The sequence below is a fragment of the Oncorhynchus gorbuscha genome, linkage group LG13, assembly GCF_021184085.1.
Source record: "Oncorhynchus gorbuscha isolate QuinsamMale2020 ecotype Even-year linkage group LG13, OgorEven_v1.0, whole genome shotgun sequence".
Taxonomy (NCBI): domain Eukaryota; kingdom Metazoa; phylum Chordata; class Actinopteri; order Salmoniformes; family Salmonidae; genus Oncorhynchus; species Oncorhynchus gorbuscha.
This window is the reverse complement of record NC_060185.1, coordinates 31,649,208-31,666,422: the sequence shown is the minus strand read 5'-3', so window position 1 is coordinate 31,666,422 and position 17,215 is coordinate 31,649,208.

Genomic DNA, 17,215 nt, shown 5'->3' with positions numbered 1-17,215 from the left:
CAGTACGTCCTATGCCTGCGCTCCGCCCGTGCTGGGCGAATGTGGGCATTGAGCCTAAGGGAGATGTGCGAGTAGTATGCACCAGATCTCCAGTGCTCACCCACAGCTCGGTTCAACCTGTGCCTGCACTCTGGAGGGTCCGGGCTAAAGTGGTCATCCAGCCTGGAGGAGTGGTGCCAAGGCTGCGCACCAGAGCTCCAGTGCTCCCCCACAGCCCGGTCCATCCGGTGCCTCCTCCACGCACCAGGCCTCCTGTAGGTCTCCCCAGCCTGGTGGGTCCTGTGGCAGCCCCACGCACCAGGCTGTCTCTCCGTCTCCTCCCTCCAAGTTCTCCCTCCTGTCCGGAGCTGCCAGAGTCACCCTCCTGTCCGGAGCTGCCAGGGTCTCTCTCCTGTCCGGAGCTGCCAGAGTCTCCCTCCTGTCCGGAGCTGCCAGAGTCTCCCTCCTGTCCGGAGCTGCCAGAGTCTCCCTCCTGTCCGGAGCTGCCAGAGCCGCCCGTCAGTCAGGAGCCGCCCTTCACTCCGACGCTGCCGGAGTCGCCCTTCACTCCGGTGCTGCCGGAGTCTCCCGCCTGTCAAGGGGCCCGCTGCAAGGGTCCCCAGTCCGAGGTCGGCGGCGAGGGTACTGTCACGTTCTGACCTTAGTTCCTTTTTTTGGTCTTTCTTTTAGGTTGGTCAGGGCGTGAGTTGGGGTGGGTAGTCTATGTTCTTTTTTCTATGTTATATTTCTATGTGTTTGGCCTAGTATGGTTCTCAATCGGAGGCAGGTGTCGTTCATTGTCTCTGATTGAGAATCATACTTAGGTAGCCTGTTTCCCCCATTTTGGTTGTGGGTGTTTAATTTCTGTTTAGTGTCTGTTCACCTGGCAGAACTGTTTTGTTTTCTCTTTGTTATTTTGTGTAGTGTTCAGTTTTTCTATTAAATTATGACAAACACTTACCACGCTGCATTTTGGTCCTCCTCTCCTTCCACCAACGAGAATCGTTACATGTGCATAGGAAATGATGGGTTACAGTATCTATACAAATAGGCCTACAGTCTAACACCATGGTTGATTGACTAACAAAAGATGCTGAGTACTAATACTTACCAACCCTTATTAGTTCAAATCAAAGCAGCTATTATAATTAGGAACATTCACTAATTACAATGTGACCCTGATCCAAATTCCTATGTTTATCTCTCTCTTATATCTATGCAATTACACATTGAGTTGGGGGTGGTGAATGGCAAATAACCAGGACAATGACCTTGGCATTTTGGACTTGGCTTTGGAGGGAATTATTTGCAAATCAGTGGTTAAAACACAGAGCGTTTTATTTTCCTGACAGTAGCTAATTTGAGAAATGTGCTTTGTTGGCAAATAAGCCTTGGTTTTACATGGGGATGAGTGTCTGCATTTAAACCTTTTTACAAACATGTAGTTCCTTAGTAAACCTAACCCAAAACATAACTCATTTATGCAAATGCTTATTTATGGAAAGTCTCCATCTCATCTTGAGTGATGCCATGAGCATGAGTGTAGCTGAAATGTGGATGAACACATTTGGCTGTCTGTTCAAGTGAATACTAAAAAGCTTCTGACCCATGATAATCAGCTAGACCTCTAAGCTACCTCTGAGTTTGTCTTCTTTTGGCAATAGTGAGGTCACTTTTCCTGATAATGTTTGACATGCGCTAACCTTTCCAATGTGAATAATTGAGAGGCCACGTGGCAGCATCAGAGGTATGGAGCATCCTGAGCGCAGAGAGGACGACACCACACATTTAGATGATTTCCCTGTGTCCCCTGAAAACCATTCATCATTTTAAAAATCAATACTGCATATTGTAACACACAGGTATCCCCTCTAACACCTTTCCATGATGAAATCAAACATATTTTAGATTGTGGAAAGGTACATTATTCACACCATGAAACTGCTGTCATCTTTCGGACATCTCAAAAGACTTTTGTGATATTAAGGCTGGCACAGACTGTCTCTTGCTGTTTGCCGAATGGGGTTCATGTTACATGTACCTAGGGGTGAAGTAAACTGAAATGAACTGTGCTCTGGTGAAATAGATGGTGAGGGACTACAAACATATGACTAGGAACATGTAAGGAGGAATATTCTACAAATCGTTACCGTGGTACTATCAGGCAGGATATCCTTTTTCAAAGGGTATGAAGTGTAATTCTATAATATGTATTGAAAGGCATAATGTCTCAAATTATTTTGGGACAAGGATAAGACATTGCTGTATTCTTTATCCAAGAGTATGACGTCTACATTTATTGTACAGGATGTACTGAAAAGCCTTGTGTCAAATAATGTGGGACAAGTCCAAATTATTTTTGTCAAATCTGTTGCAATAATATGTTATTTATACCCATACAATGACTCAAATTATTGAGGTTGATTCCTAACAATCTGGCAAGTATCACTTTAGCACAGCATATTTGATTTGTGCTGTATAGAGCGTGTGTTTTGTTATACCCATTTATACTCACACTGGTAGTTACATTTACACCTTGAGAACATGTTTATGAAATGAAGGACAGGATGGGAGACATCTGGTTGATGCTATGCACATGCATAGCTCAGGTTAAAGTAGCATAGCTCCATTTGCAGCTCTAAAGTGCATGAGTCCAGTCTGGCCTGTGGGTATTGGAACAGTCTGGCCTGTGGGTATTGGAACAGTCTGGCCTGTGGGTATTGGAACAGTCTGGCCTGTGGGTATTGAAACAGTCTGGCCTGTGGGTATTGGAACAGTCTGGCCTGTGGTTATTGAAACAGTCTGGCCTATGGGTATTGAAACAGTCTGGCCTGTGGGTATTGAAACAATCTGGCCTGTGGGTATTGGAACAGTCTGGCCTGTGGTTATTGGAACAGTCTGGCCTGTGGGTATTGAAACAGTCTGGCATGTGGGTATAGGAACAGTCTGGCCTGTGGGTATTGGAACATTCTGGCCTGTGGGTATTGAAACAGCCTGGCCTGTGGGTATTGGAACAGTCTGGCCTGTGGGTAATGGAACTGTCTGGCTTGTGGGTATTGGAACAGTCTGGCCTGTGGGTATTGGAACAGTCTGGCCTGTGGGTATTTAAACAGTATGGCCTGTGGGTATTGGAACAGTCTGGCTTGTGGGTATTGAAACAGTCTGGCCTGTGGGTATTGAAACAGTCTGGCCTGTGGGTATTGAAACAGTCTGGCCTGTGGGTATTGAAACAATCTGGCCTGTGCGTATTGGAACAGTCTGGCCTGTGGTTATTGGAACAGTCTGGCCTGTGGGTATTGAAACAGTCTGGCCTGTGGGTATAGGAACAGTCTGGCCTGTGGGTATTGGAACAGTCTGACCTGTGGGTATTGAAACAGCCTGGCCTGTGGGTATTGGAACAGTCTGGCCTGTGGGTATTGGAACAGTCTGGCCTGTGTGTATTGGAACAGTCTGGCCTGTGGGTATTGGAACAGTCTGGCCTGTGGGTATTGGAACAGTCTGGCCTGTGGGTATTGAAACATTCTGGCCTGTGGGTATTGGAACAATCTGGCTTGTGGGTATTGAAACAGTCTGGCCTGTGGGTATTGAAACAGTCTGGCCTGTGGGTATTGAAACAGTCTGGCCTGTGGGCATTGAAACAATCTGGCCTGTGCGTATTGGACATGTTCTGGCCTGGTTTAGGTCTTATCTGTCGGAAAGATATCAGTTTGTCTCTGTGAATGGTTTGTCCTCTGACAAATCAACTGTACATTTCGGTGTTCCTCAAGGTTCTGTTTTAGGACCACTATTGTTTTCACTATATATTTTACCTCTTGGGGATGTTATTCGAAAACATAATGTAAACTTTCACTGCTATGCGGATGACACACAGCTGTACATTTCAATGAAACATGGTGAAGCCCCAAAATTGCCCTCGCTAGAAGCATGTGTTTCAGACATAAGGAAGTGGATGGCTGCAAACTTTCTACTATTAAACTCGGACAAAACAGAGATGCTTGTTCTAGGTCCCAAGAAACAAAGAGATCTTCTGTTGAATCTGACAATTAATCTTAATGGTTGTACAGTCGTCTCAAATAAAACTGTGAAGGACCTCGGCGTTACTCTGGACCCTGATCTCTCTTTTGAAGAACATATCAAGACCATTTCGAGGACAGCTTTTTTCCATCTACGTAACATTGCAAAAATCAGAAACTTTCTGTCCAAAAATGATGCAGAAAAATTAATCCATGCTTTTGTCACTTCTAGGTTAGACTACTGCAATGCTCTATTTTCCGGCTACCCGGATAAAGCACTAAATAAACTCCAGTTAGTGCTAAATACGGCTGCTAGAATCCTGACTAGAACCAAAAAATTTGATCATATTACTCCAGTGCTAGCCTCTCTACACTGGCTTCCTGTCAAAGCAAGGGCTGATTTCAAGGTTTTACTGCTAACCTACAAAGCATTACATGGGCTTGCTCCTACCTACCTCTCTGATTTGGTCCTGCCGTACATATCTACACGTACGCTACGGTCACAAGACGCAGGCCTCCTAATTGTCCCTAGAATTTCTAAGCAAACAGCTGGAGGCAGGGCTTTCTCCTATAGAGCTCCATTTTTATGGAACGGTCTGCCTACCCATGTCAGAGACGCAAACTCGGTCTCAACCTTTAAGTCTTTACTGAAGACTCATCTCTTCAGTGGGTCATATGATTGAGTGTAGTCTGGCCCAGGAGTGGGAAGGTGAACGGAAAGGCTCTGGAGCAACGAACCGCCCTTGCTGTCTCTGCCTGGCCGGTTCCCCTCTTTTCACTGGGATTCTTTGCCTCTAACCCTGTTACGGGGGCTGAGTCACTGGCTTGCTGGGGCTCTCTCGTGCCGTCCCTGGGGGTGCGTCACCTGGGTGGGTTGATTCACTGTTGTGGTCGGCCTGTCTGGGTTCCCCCCTTGGGTTGTACCGTGTCGGAGATCTTTGTGGGCTATACTCGGCCTTGTCTCAGGATGGTAAGTTGGTGGTTGAAGATTTCCCTCTAGTGGTGTGGGGGCTGTGCTTTGGCAAAGTGGGTGGGGTTATATCCTTCCTGTTTGGCCCTGTCCGGGGTGTCCTCGGATGGGGCCACAGTGTCTCCTGACCCCTCCTGTCTCAGCCTCCAGTATTTATGCTGCAGTAGTTTATGTGTCGGGGGCTAGGGTCAGTTTGTTTATCTGGAGTACTTCTCCTGTCCTATTCAGGTGTCCTGTGTGAATCTAAGTGTGCGTTCTCTAATTCTCTCCTTCTCTCTTTCTTTCTCTCTCTCGGAGGACCTGAGCCCTAGGACCATGCCCCAGGACTACCTGACATGATGACTCCTTGCTGTCCCCAGTCCACCTGGCCATGCTGCTGCTCCAGTTTCAACTGGCCTGGGCCCTAGGACCATGTCCCAGGACTACCTGACATGAGGACTCCTTGCTGTCCCCAGTCCACCTGGCCATGCTCCTGCTCCAGTTTCAACTGTTCTGCCTTACTATTATTCAACCATGCTGGTCATTTATGAACATTTGAACATCTTGGCCACGTTCTGTTATAATCTCCACCCGGCACAGCCAGAAGAGGACTGGCCACCCCACATATGCTCTCTCTAATTCTCTCTTTCTTTCTCTCTCTCGGAGGACCTGAGCCCTAGGACCGTGCCCCAGGACTACCTGACATGATGGCTCCTTGCTGTCCCCAGTCCACCTGACTGTGCTGCTGCTCCAGTTTCAACTGTTCTGCCTTATTATTATTTGACCATGCTGGTCATTTATGAACATTTGAACATCTTGGTCATGTTCTGTTATAATCTCTACCCGGCACAGCCAGAAGAGGAATGGCCACCCCACATAGCCCGGTTCCTCTCTAGGTTTCTTCCTAGGTTTTGGCCTTTCTAGGGAGTTTTTCCTAGCCACCGTGCTTTTACACCTGCATTGTTTGCTGTTTGGGGTTTTAGGCTGGGTTTCTGTACAGCACTTTGAGATATCAGCTGATGTACAAAGGGCTATATAAATAAATTTGATTTGATTTGATGATTTTGGAACAGTCTGGCCTGTGGTTATTGGAACAGTCTGGCCTGTGGGTATTGAAACAGTCTGGCCTGTGGGTATAGGAACAGTCTGGCCTGTGGGTATTGAAACAGTCTGGCCTGTGGGTATTGGAACAGTCTGGCTTGTGGGTATTGAAACAGTCTGGCCTGTGGGTATTGAAACAGTCTGGCCTGTGGGTATTGAAACAGTCTGGCCTGTGGGCATTGAAACAATCTGGCCTGTGCGTATTGGAACAGTCTGGCCTGTGGTTATTGGAACAGTCTGGCCTGTGGGTATTGAAACAGTCTGGCCTGTGGATATAGGAACAGTCTGGCCTGTGGGTATTGGAACAGTCTGGCCTGTGGGTATTGAAACAGCCTGGCCTGTGGGTATTGGAACAGTCTGGCCTGTGGGTATTGGAACAGCCTGGCCTGTGTGTATTGGAACAGTCTGGCCTGTGGATATCAGGTACAGTATCTTGTTTTGTAGTCCCGTGTAGCTCAGCTGGTTGAGCATGGCGCTTGCAATGTCAGGGTTGTTTGTTTGATTCCCACGGGGGACCATTATGAAAATGTGAATATGAGCGACTATGAGTCGCTATGGATAAGAGAGTCTGACAAATTACTAAAATATACATGTCCCCAAAACATTCTTCACAGTACATCAGAGGCCCAACAATACTGATGGCAAGGATACAGCCAAGACTATAGACATACAGACCTCTTCAAAGTCTATCATGATGTAGTTTCAGGCCTCCCAGTTAGACCCTGTCCTTCCCCCTGGGAGACTGTGAACCTAATCTGTATACAAGCAGAGGCATACAACTGCCATCAGAAGTAATAAGCAAAAGAAACAGAGTAGATTATGATCTAAATGAGGAGGAAGAACAGTAAGGGAAGCACCTTACATAAGATTGGACATGACAACTTCAGACTTCCCTAGGCAAGCGAAGGTTGCAGTTGCATGCGTCAGAAAACAGAAGAGACTGCCAGCCTCTCTCTAAACTTTCAAGGTGAGGTCTGATTCTTTGTATCAGCGGGAAGCTGTTGCCAAGGAAACATAAATACTTGACTGTTGATAAAGAATGTCAGGCAATCAAGGAGGGAGCTGGAGGCGCTGTGTCAGACTCTGAGAGGGCTGTACCTCCACTTCCTCTCTCTACCACCTCTCTACCTCCTCTCCAACTGAACAAGCATCTGGCTGTAGCCTCACTATAGGTGAATAAAGAAATATCAGGGATGCCCAGCGGCATCGCTCCATCGCTACTTCAGTCCTTCCCTCCTACTTCAACATTCAGGCTTTTTGCTCCATGGATCACAGGTCTGTCAAAACATGGCCACATGGAGCCGTGTTTGTCACAACTTTTATGTCTGTCATTACCCCACCCGATAATGGCTGCTAGAAGGTGGGTAGCAACAGAGTGCAAGGTTGAGTCTGAGTCGGCCAATAAGAGGCAGCATGACGCTGGATGCACTCAGATGTCCTTGACTGTGAATGTGAAGTAACATAATCAGGAATATGCCTTTGTTCTCTACATAGCTGTTCTTTCAACCAGATTTGATTTTCAAACCATGGTAACAATTCTCAATATAACTCATTTTTTAAAAGTAGGGTAGAAATGTATTTTAAGACTGTCATGTGATTTTAGTGAGTGTCTCCATTTAGTTTCCCAGGCGTTGAATCCATTACCTGCCAAGCACAAGCATCCATACCACCAGCTGTTTGTTCTCTGATGAGTACTCTTCTGTCAAAAACAAATCATTCCTTCAGCTCAATCAAAAGTATCTTGACGACATCTCTGCATCCGCCACTTTGTTTTTAAAGCTGCTATAAAATACTGAGGATCACCCCATGTCACCTCTAAGTCCATGTCTATCCCCTGGTTATCTATTCTGAAGCGTTCAGAGCAATATTCACATACAGTGCTCTCTATCTAAGAGCACACTGGACATGTAGGGACACATGCCATGACATACACAGTACCTCTAGATCTGCGTTAGGTCAGAGTCCTAAATTGAAATATGTACTGTATGCTTAACTCGAGTAATTCTTCCATTGACATCAATTCATATTTGTCAGTTATACCTGCAAGCATCTGAAGTTATGTCCCTATGATCAGGTACAGTATCTTGTTTTGGTTCTGAATGTGGGTGGCAGCTTACGGTAATAGAAAGCACATCTATATGTAGCTGTAGTTGTAGTACATTAGTAATACAAATAAACCCACAAGTCCCTAAGGCTTTTCTTTTCCATTTTGACTGTTTCATCAGCCTTAGCACGTTTTTGTGTCTCTGTTGAAGTATAACTAATGTGTAGTCTGGTAATGAGCTGGGAGAGATTTTCATTAAAGGAGGACAATTAAATCAACTGAATAATCACTAGACAGATTTCGAAAGTTACACCCGAGTAGAAGACAAAAACACATTTTGACTCACAGATCAGCTGTTAGTAAGGGTAGCGAGAGGACACTACTGGAAATGCTAGTTCTCTATACTGTCACATAAAAACATGCGGAGCGACCTTAATACCTTTTATCTTGAACTTTCTCTGTGGCAATTTCCACTGTGGCAACTGACAACATCAAACACAACACCAAATTCATTGAGGGTTAACAAGTAATCATGGAAATGAGAATCTCCAATATCTATTCATCTTTCAGTAGAGCAGCAGGAACATTGATAAGAATTTCAATTTAGAGAGAGTGTTTTAGACAAAGTGTTTCATTTAAGGTAAGAGAGTGAACCTGACAATGGCACAAAGAAGCCAGCCTGTGAGTGCACAGTACATCTATAAAGGCCAAGACTTGTTTATTTCACAGAACAATGCCAGCCTGTAAATGTAATTGTTTCGTTCCATTTGCTGTGGAAGTAACGTTATTACCACAGACTTATCTTTCATCCATAACAATGAATGGCAGAAATGGCATATTTCTATTGTGACCCATGTGAAATGGCTAGCTAGTTAGCGGGGTGTGCGCTAATTGCGTTTCAATCGGTGACGTCACTCGCTCTGAGACCTTGAAGTAGTTGTTCCCCTTGCTCTGCAAGGGCCGCGGCATTTGTGGAGCGATGGGTAACGATGCTTCGAGGGTGGCTGGTTCGAGCAGAATATTTCAATTCTAAAAGCTATAACAAGAGCAAGGTATTGTGTTTCATTTGAAAACAGCATCACGTTTTGTAAGAGCAGAATATTTCAATTCTAAAAGCTCTAACAAGAGCAAGGTATTGTGTTTCATTTGAAAACAGCAACACGTTTTGTAAAAGCAGAACATTTCATGTACAGTAGTGTATGTCTGTGTAGATATGCCTGTTTGTAATATCAGAGAATATCTGGAGATTGTTGTTGAATGGGCATAGTGAGTGTAGATTAAATTTGAAGACCCATGTATTATGCTCCTGGACCCTAACCAAGGGATCTATATTGTAGCATTAGCCTGCTTGTATGTGTGGTCAGACTGTGCTGTACACGTCTCTTTCATTCAGTTTTTTTCTAGTCACAGAGTACCTCCAGTGGCTTGGCTTCTTGTTTCTATCTCTGAGCATGGGCTCTCTATTGTTGCTTGAAGTAAACACATTTTGTTCCCCTGTAATATTCTGCCCATGGTGAGAGTTCAGAAATAATGATTTAGTTCTTCAAGAAGAGTTGTGGAATTCATGAACTCACAGCAGGAGCTAGACCTTGAGCCTGTAATCTTGACAGTATGTGAAGCTCTCCCCTGCAGAAGTATCCATGGACTGGGAGGAGGAACAGCTCTCCCCTGCATAAGTATCCATGGACTGGGAGGAGGAACAGCTCTCCCCTGCAGAAGTATCCATGGACTGGGAGGAGGAACAACTCTCCCCTGCAGAAGTATCCATGGACTGGGAGGAGGAACAACTCTCCCATGCAGAAGTATCCATGGACTGGGAGGAGGAACAACTCTCCCCTGCAGAAGTATCCATGTACTGGGAGGAGGAACAGCTCTCCCCTGCAGAAGTATCCATGGACTGGGAGGTGGAACAGCTCTCCCCTGCAGAAGTATCCATGTACTGGGAGGAGAAACAGCTCTCCCCTGCAGAAGTATCCATGGCCTGGGGGAGGAACAGCTCTCCCCTGCAGAAGTATCCATGGACTGGGAGGAGGAACAGCTCTCCCCTGCAGAAGTATCCATGGACTGGGAGGAGGAACAGCTCTCCCCTGCAGAAGTATCCATGGACTGGGAGGAGGAACAGCTCTCCCCAGCAGAAGTATCCATGAAATTTGGAGGAGGAACAGCTCTCCCCTGCAGAAGTATCCATGGACTGGGAGGAGGAACAGCTCTCCCCTGCAGAAGTATCCATGGACTGGGAGGAGGAACAACTCTCCCCTGCAGAAGTATCCATGGACTGGGAGGAGGAACAGCTCTCCCCTGCAGAAGTATCCATGGACTGGGGGGAGGAACAGCTCTCCCCTGCCGAAGTATCCATGTACTGGGAGGAGGAACAGCTCTCCCCTGCAGAAGTATCCATGTACTGGGAGGAGGAACAGCTCTCCCCTGCAGAAGTATCCATGGACTGGGAGGAGGAACAGCTCTCCCCTGCAGAAGTATCCATGGACTGGGGGAGGAACAGCTCTCCCCTGCAGAAGTATCCATGGACTGGGAGGAGGAACAACTCTCCCCTGCAGAAGTATCCATGGACTGGGAGGAGGAACAGCTCTCCCCTGCAGAAGTATCCATGGACTGGGAGGAGGAACAACTCTCCCCTGCAGAAGTATCCATGGACTGGGAGGAGGAACAACTCTCCCCTGCAGAAGTATCCATGGACTGGGAGGAGGAACAACTCTCCCCTGCAGAAGTATCCATGTACTGGGAGGAGGAACAGCTCTCCCCTGCAGAAGTATCCATGGACTGGGAGGAGGAACAGCTCTCCCCTGCCCCATGTACTGGGAGGAGAAACAGCTCTCCCCTGCAGAAGTATCCATGGCCTGGGAGGAGGAACAGCTCTCCCCTGCAGAAGTCCATGGACTGGGAGGAGGAACAGCTCTCCCCTGCAGAAGTATCCATGGACTGGGAGGAGGAACAGCTCTCCCTGCAGAAGTATCCATGGACTGGGAGGAGGAACAGCTCTCCCCTGCAGAAGTATCCATGGACTTGGGAGGAGGAACAGCTCTCCCCTGCAGAAGTATCCATGGACTGGGAGGAGGAACAGCTCTCCCCTGCAGAAGTATCCATGGACTGGGAGGAGGAACAGCTCTCCCCTGCAGAAGTATCCATGGACTGGGAGGAGGAACAGCTCTCCCCTGCAGAAGTATCCATGGACTGGGAGGAGGAACAGCTCTCCCCTGCCGAAGTATCCATGGACTGGGAGGAGGAACAGCTCTCCCCTGCAGAAGTATCCATGGACTGGGAGGAGGAACAGCTCTCCCCAGAAGTATCCATGCAGAAGTATCCATGGACTGGGAGGAGGAACAGCTCTCCCCTGCAGAAGTATCCATGGACTGGGGGAGGAACAGCTCTCCCCTGCAGAAGTATCCATGGACTGGGAGGAGGAACAACTCTCCCCTGCAGAAGTATCCATGGACTGGGAGGAGGAACAGCTCTCCTCTCCCGAAGAATCCATGGACTGGGAGGAGGAACAGCTCTCCCCTGCCGAAGTATCCATGGACTGGGAGGAGGAACAGCTCTCCCCTCCCGAAGTATCCATGGACTGGGAGGAGGAACAGCTCTCCCCTGCAGAAGTATCCATGGACTGGGAGGTGGAACAGCTCTCCCCTGCAGAAGTATCCATGTACTGGGAGGAGAAACAGCTCTCCCCTGCAGAAGTATCCATGGCCTGGGGGAGGAACAGCTCTCCCCTGCAGAAGTATCCATGGACTGGGAGGAGGAACAGCTCTCCCCTGCAGAAGTATCCATGGACTGGGAGGAGGAACAGCTCTCCCCTGCAGAAGTATCCATGGACTGGGAGGAGGAACAGCTCTCCCCAGCAGAAGTATCCATGAAATTGGGAGGAGGAACAGCTCTCCCCTGCAGAAGTATCCATGGACTGGGAGGAGGAACAGCTCTCCCCTGCAGAAGTATCCATGGACTGGGAGGAGGAACAACTCTCCCCTGCAGAAGTATCCATGGACTGGGAGGAGGAACAGCTCTCCCCTGCAGAAGTATCCATGGACTGGGAGGAGGAACAGCTCTCCCCTGCAGAAGTATCCATGTACTGGGAGGAGGAACAGCTCTCCCCTGCAGAAGTATCCATGGACTGGGAGGAGGAACAGCTCTCCCCTGCAGAAGTATCCATGGACTGGGGGAGGAACAGCTCTCCCCTGCAGAAGTATCCATGGACTGGGAGGAGGAACAACTCTCCCCTGCAGAAGTATCCATGGACTGGGAGGAGGAACAGCTCTCCCCTGCAGAAGTATCCATGGACTGGGAGGAGGAACAACTATCCCCTGCAGAAGTATCCATGGACTGGGAGGAGGAACAACTCTCCCCTGCAGAAGTATCCATGGACTGGGAGGAGGAACAGCTCTCCCCTGCAGAAGTATCCATGGACTGGGAGGAGGAACAGCTCTCCCCTGCAGAAGTATCCATGGACTGGGAGGAGGAACAACTCTCCCCTGCCGAAGTATCCATGTACTGGGAGGAGGAACAGCTCTCCCCTCCCGAAGTATCCATGGACTGGGAGGAGGAACAGCTCTCCCCTCCCAAAGTATCCATGGACTGGGAGGAGGAACAGCTCTCACCTCCTGAAGTATCCATGGACTGGGAGGAGGAACAGCTCTCCCCTCCGGAAGTATCCATGGACTGGGAGGAGGAACAACTCTCCCCTGCAGAAGTATCCATGGACTGGGAGGAGGAACAGCTCTCCCCTGCAGAAGTATCCATGGACTGGGAGGAGGAACAGCTCTCCCCTCCCGAAGTATCCATGGACTGGGAGGAGGAACAGCTCTCCTCTCCCGAAGAATCCATGGACTGGGAGGAGGAACAGCTCTCCCCTGCAGAAGTATCCATGGACTGGGAGGAGGAACAGCTCTCCCCTGCAGAAGTATCCATGGACTAGGAGGAGGAACAACTCTCCCCTCCCGAAGTATCCATGGACTGGGAGGAGGAACAGCTCTCCCCTGCAGAAGTATCCATGGACTGGGAGGAGGAACAGCTCTCCCCTCCCAAAGTATCCATGGACTGGGAGGAGGAACAGCTCTCCCCTGCAGAAGTATCCATGGACTGGGAGGAGGAACAGCTCTCCCCTGCAGAAGTATCCATGGACTGGGAGGAGGAACAGCTCTCCCCTCCCGAAGTATCCATGGACTGGGAGGAGGAACAGCTCTCCCCTGCAGAAGTATCCATGGACTGGGAGGAGGAACAGCTCTCCCCTGCAGAAGTATCCATGGACTGGGAGGAGGAACAGCTCTCCCCTGCAGAAGTATCCATGGACTGGGAGGAGGAACAGCTCTCCCCTCCCGAAGTATCCATGGACTGGGAGGAGGAACAGCTCTCCCCTCCCGAAGTATCCATGGACTGGGAGGAGGAACAGCCCCTCAGAAGTATCCATGGACTGGGAGGAGGAACAGCTCTCCCTCCCGAAGTATCCATGGACTGGGAGGAGGAACAGCTCTCCCCTCCCGAAGTATCCATGGACTGGGAGGAGGAACAACTCTCCCCTGCAGAAGTATCCATGGACTGGGAGGAGGAACAACTCTCCCCTGCAGAAGTATCCATGGACTGGGAGGAGGAACAACTCTCCCCTGCAGAAGTATCCATGGACTGGGAGGAGGAACAGCTCTCCCCTGCAGAAGTATCGATGGACTGGGAGGAGGAACAGCTCTCCCCTGCCGAAGTATCCATGGACTGGGAGGAGGAACAACTCTCCCCTGCAGAAGTATCCATGGACTGGGAGGAGGAACAGCTCTCCCCTGCAGAAGTATCCATGGACTGGGAGGAGGAACAGCTCTCCCCTGCAGAAGTATCCATGGACTGGGAGGAGGAACAGTTCTCCCCTGCAGAAGTATCCATGGACTGGGAGGAGGAACAGCTCTCCCCTGCAGAAGTATCCATGGACTGGGAGGAGGAACAGCTCTCCCCTGCAGAAGTATCCATGGACTGGGAGGAGGAACAGCTCTCCCCTGCAGAAGTATCCATGGACTGGGAGGAGGAACAGCTCTCCCCTGCAGAAGTATCCATGGACTGGGAGGAGGAACAGTTCTCCCCTGCAGAAGTATCCATGGACTGGGAGGAGGAACAGCTCTCCCCTGCAGAAGTATCCATGGACTGGGAGGAGGAACAACTCTCCCCTGCAGAAGTATCCATGGACTGGGAGGTGGAAAAACTCTCCCCTGCAGAAGTATCCATGTACTGGGAGGTGGAACAACTCTCCCCTGCAGAAGTATCCATGGACTGGGAGGAGGAACAACTCTCCCCTGCAGAAGTATCCATGGACTGGGAGGTGGAACAACTCTCCCCTGCAGAAGTATCCATGTACTGGGAGGAGGAACAGCTCTCCCCTGCAGAAGTATCCATGGACTGGGAGGAGGAACAGCTCTCCCCTGCAGAAGTATCCATGGACTGGGAGGAGGAACAGCTCTCCCCTGCAGAAGTATCCATGTACTGGGAGGAGGAACAGCTCTCCCCTGCAGAAGTATCCATGTACTGGGAGGAGGAACAGCTCTCCCCTGCAGAAGTATCCATGTACTGGGAGGAGGAACAGCTCTCCCCTGCAGAAGTATCCATGTACTGGGAGGAGGAACAGCTCTCCCCTGCAGAAGTATCCATGTACTGGGAGGAGGAACAGCTCTCCCCTGCAGAAGTATCCATGGACTGGGAGGAGGAACAGCTCTCCCCTGCAGAAGTATCCATGTACTGGGAGGAGGAACAGCTCTCCCCTGCCGAAGTATCCATGGACTGGGAGGAGGAACAACTCTCCCCTGCAGAAGTATCCATGGACTGGGAGGAGGAACAACTCTCCCCTGCCGAAGTATCCATGGACTGGGAGGAGGAACAGCTCTCCCCTGCAGAAGTATCCATGGAAGTATCCATGGACTGGGAGGAGGAACAGTTCTCCCCTGCAGAAGTATCCATGGACTGGGAGGAGGAACAGCTCTCCCCTGCAGAAGTATCCATGGACTGGGAGGAGGAACAGCTCTCCCCTGCAGAAGTATCCATGGACTGGGAGGAGGAACAACTCTCCCCTGCAGAAGTATCCATGGACTGGGAGGAGGAACAGCTCTCCCCTGCAGAAGTATCCATGGACTGGGAGGAGGAACAACTCTCCCCTGCAGAAGTATCCATGTACTGGGAGGAGGAACAGCTCTCCCCTGCAGAAGTATCCATGGACTGGGAGGTGGAACAGCTCTCCCCTGCAGAAGTATCCATGGACTGGGAGGAGGAACAGCTCTCCCCTGCAGAAGTATCCATGGCCTGGGGGAGGAACAGCTCTCCCCTGCAGAAGTATCCATGGACTGGGAGGAGGAACAGCTCTCCCCTGCAGAAGTATCCATGGCCTGGGGGAGGAACAGCTCTCCCCTGCAGAAGTATCCATGTACTGGGAGGAGAAACAGCTCTCCCCTGCAGAAGTATCCATGGACTGGGAGGAGGAACAGCTCTCCCCTGCAGAAGTATCCATGGACTGGGAGGAGGAACAACTCTCCCCTGCAGAAGTATCCATGGACTGGGAGGTGGAAAAACTCTCCCCTGCAGAAGTATCCATGTACTGGGAGGAGGAACAGCTCTCCCCTGCAGAAGTATCCATGTACTGGGAGGTGGAACAACTCTCCCCTGCAGAAGTATCCATGGACTGGGAGGAGGAACAACTCTCCCCTGCAGAAGTATCCATGGACTGGGAGGTGGAACAACTCTCCCCTGCAGAAGTATCCATGTACTGGGAGGAGGAACAGCTCTCCCCTGCAGAAGTATCCATGGACTGGGAGGAGGAACAGCTCTCCCCTGCAGAAGTATCCATGGACTGGGAGGAGGAACAGCTCTCCCCTGCAGAAGTATCCATGTACTGGGAGGAGGAACAGCTCTCCCCTGCAGAAGTATCCATGTACTGGGAGGAGGAACAGCTCTCCCCTGCAGAAGTATCCATGTACTGGGAGGAGGAACAGCTCTCCCCTGCAGAAGTATCCATGTACTGGGAGGAGGAACAGCTCTCCCCTGCAGAAGTATCCATGTACTGGGAGGAGGAACAGCTCTCCCCTGCAGAAGTATCCATGGACTGGGAGGAGGAACAGCTCTCCCCTGCAGAAGTATCCATGTACTGGGAGGAGGAACAGCTCTCCCCTGCCGAAGTATCCATGGACTGGGAGGAGGAACAACTCTCCCTGCAGAAGTATCCATGGACTGGGAGGAGGAACAACTCTCCCCTGCCGAAGTATCCATGGACTGGGAGGAGGAACAGCTCTCCCCTGCAGAAGTATCCATGGAAGTATCCATGGACTGGGAGGAGGAACAGTTCTCCCCTGCAGAAGTATCCATGGACTGGGAGGAGGAACAGCTCTCCCCTGCAGAAGTATCCATGGACTGGGAGGAGGAACAGCTCTCCCCTGCAGAAGTATCCATGGACTGGGAGGAGGAACAACTCTCCCCTGCAGAAGTATCCATGGACTGGGAGGAGGAACAGCTCTCCCCTGCAGAAGTATCCATGGACTGGGAGGAGGAACAACTCTCCCCTGCAGAAGTATCCATGTACTGGGAGGAGGAACAGCTCTCCCCTGCAGAAGTATCCATGGACTGGGAGGTGGAACAGCTCTCCCCTGCAGAAGTATCCATGGACTGGGAGGAGGAACAGCTCTCCCCTGCAGAAGTATCCATGGCCTGGGGGAGGAACAGCTCTCCCCTGCAGAAGTATCCATGGACTGGGAGGAGGAACAGCTCTCCCCTGCAGAAGTATCCATGGCCTGGGGGAGGAACAGCTCTCCCCTGCAGAAGTATCCATGTACTGGGAGGAGAAACAGCTCTCCCCTGCAGAAGTATCCATGTACTGGGAGGAGGAACAGCTCTCCCCTCCTGAAGTATCCATGTACTGGGAGGAGGAACAGCTCTCCCCTGCAGAAGTATCCATGGACTGGGAGGAGGAACAGCTCTCCCCTGCAGAAGTATCCATGGACTGGGAGGAGGAACAGCTCTCCCCTGCAGAAGTATCCATGGACTGGGAGGTGGAACAGCTCTCCCCTGCAGAAGTATCCATGGACTGGGAGGAGGAACAGCTCTCCCCTGCAGAAGTATCCATGGCCTGGGGGAGGAACAGCTCTCCAATGCAGAAGTATCCAT